Consider the following 2,309-nt stretch of genomic DNA (forward strand, 5'->3'; position numbering starts at 1 on the left):
TTGATCCTGAGGAAGGGGAGAGCTCAGCCGAAAACTACACGGGGGGAACTTGTTAATGATCTCAAGGCAGCTGGGACCACAGTCACCAAGAAAACCATTGGTAACACATTACGCCGTAATGGATTCAAATCCTGCAGTGCCCGCAAGGTCCCCCTGCTCAAGAAGGCACATGTACAGGCCCGTCTGAAGTTTGCAAATGAACATCTGGATGATTCTGAGAGTGATTGGGAGAAGGTGCTGTGGTCAGATGAGACTAAAATTGAGCTCTTTGGCATTAACTCAACTCGCCGTGTTTGGAGGAAGAGAAATGCTGCCTATGACCCAAAGAACACCGTCCCCACTGTCAAGCATGGAGGTGGAAACATTATGTTTTGGGGGTGTTTCTCTGCTAAGGGCACATGACTACTTCACCGCATCAATGGGAGAATGGATGGAGCCATGTACCGTCAAATCCTGAGTGACAACCTCCTTCCCTCCACCAGGACATTAAAAATGGCTCGTGGCTGGGTCTTCCAGCACGACAATTACCCGAAACATACAGCCAAGGCAACAAAGGAGTGGCTCAAAAAGAAGCACATTAAGGTCATGGAGTGGCCTAGCCAGTCTCCAGACCTTAATCCCATCGAAAACTTATGGAGGGAGCTGAAGATCCGAGTTGCCAAGCGACAGCCTCGAAATCTTAATGATTTACAGATGATCTGCAAAGAGGAGTGGGCCAAAATTCCATCTAACATGTGTGCAAACCTCATCATCAACTACTAAAAATGTCTGACTGCTGTGCGTGCCAACAAGGGTTTTGCCACCAAGTATTAAGTCTTCTTTGCCAAAGGAATGCAAATAAATATATATAATTTTGACAATGTGATTTTTTTTTTTTTTATATATAATCTATCTCTCACTGGTAAAATTAACCTAGCCTAAAAATTCTAGACTGTTCATGTCTTTGACAGTGGGCAAACTTACAAAATCAGCAAGGGATCAAATACTTATTTCCTTCACTGTATACTACTACGACACAAGTGGCACTTGGGGTATGTGTCAGGGTCGTACATTGAACACAGGTTGTTATTTTACAACGGTATTCAATCCAGACGGTCTGATGTTATACTACTACAGACTTACATGGTTGTTATGCTACAACTAAGTTTATATGCCGGATTTTCAAATGCGTGCTAGAAATCAGTCTGTACTGATTCCTACCTTATGCCAGTCTGACGATACATACAACTGACAGTTGTTGTTTTTCTAAGGACCCTTACACACAATATTACAAGCTGGCAGTGTGCTAGAGGCGTATTAATGGTTATTCAATACAACATTCAAAGGTTTCCCTATTGCACTGGGTAATTGTACATTCAATCCATTTGAACATTTCCATCCTAACAAGGGACCTGATTATTACGGGACCCCTTTGTAATAGTTATAGCGTCTTTCTTACCCTGTTTGTCACAATTTCTTTGGCTGTATACCACACAGGGCTTACCCTGTTGCTTTGCCCTTCTCCATTATCAGGACTTAACCGTAGAAGACCTTGTGGTACTACAGGGTATTACCTACGAATATCCAACCTTTCTTTTACCTACGGACAGTCGCCCGACACTCGGCTATCTCAGAGCAATTGAGCAACAGGATAACCTTTGATCCTTAACAATTTGACACAGCTACCAAATATCAAATGGCACACTACAACAGATCAGCACAAGTTTTTTCACACTGTCCAAGCTGCACCTGTCACTTTAGAAAAAAACGTACACACATAAATTACAACTCCGCTCAACCATTCGCTATGTCACTGCATTCCAAATGTGGGGTCATCACTCCACAACTTGTTCTGGTAATAATCATTTTAACAGTTTCATTGCCGGCAAAAATAATCTGTTTTTCATATCAACAATTCAAGATTTACACATCTTCAACAACAACTCAAGATAACGTATGCACCTGCAGTCATTCATCACACAAAAAGTTTTAACATACCTTTTGGATCCATTCTTCCATACCATTTTTGGATAAATTGGCTGGCGTCCAGGAGATGTGACGTCATGACAGCTAATTCCAAGGCTTAAGCAAAACATGTGTGAAAGGTTGTGTAAGAAAAAGCTCCTTACCTACCGCTGTTTTTTTATTTCACAAATGCAATGTCCGACCTCTCCGTGACAGCTGTCAGACAATCAATCTCCCGGGTTTCGGCACCCCAACTGTTGAGGAAGTCATGGCTCAAAATATATTAGACTGAAATTTAGACAAGTGTTTCTACCGGCACTCACTCCAGGAGATTTATCCAGCTCCAAATCATAATTGTATCAGTA

This window comes from Rhinoderma darwinii, chromosome 3 (assembly GCF_050947455.1).
Source record: "Rhinoderma darwinii isolate aRhiDar2 chromosome 3, aRhiDar2.hap1, whole genome shotgun sequence".
NCBI classification, from domain to species: Eukaryota; Metazoa; Chordata; class Amphibia; order Anura; family Rhinodermatidae; genus Rhinoderma; species Rhinoderma darwinii.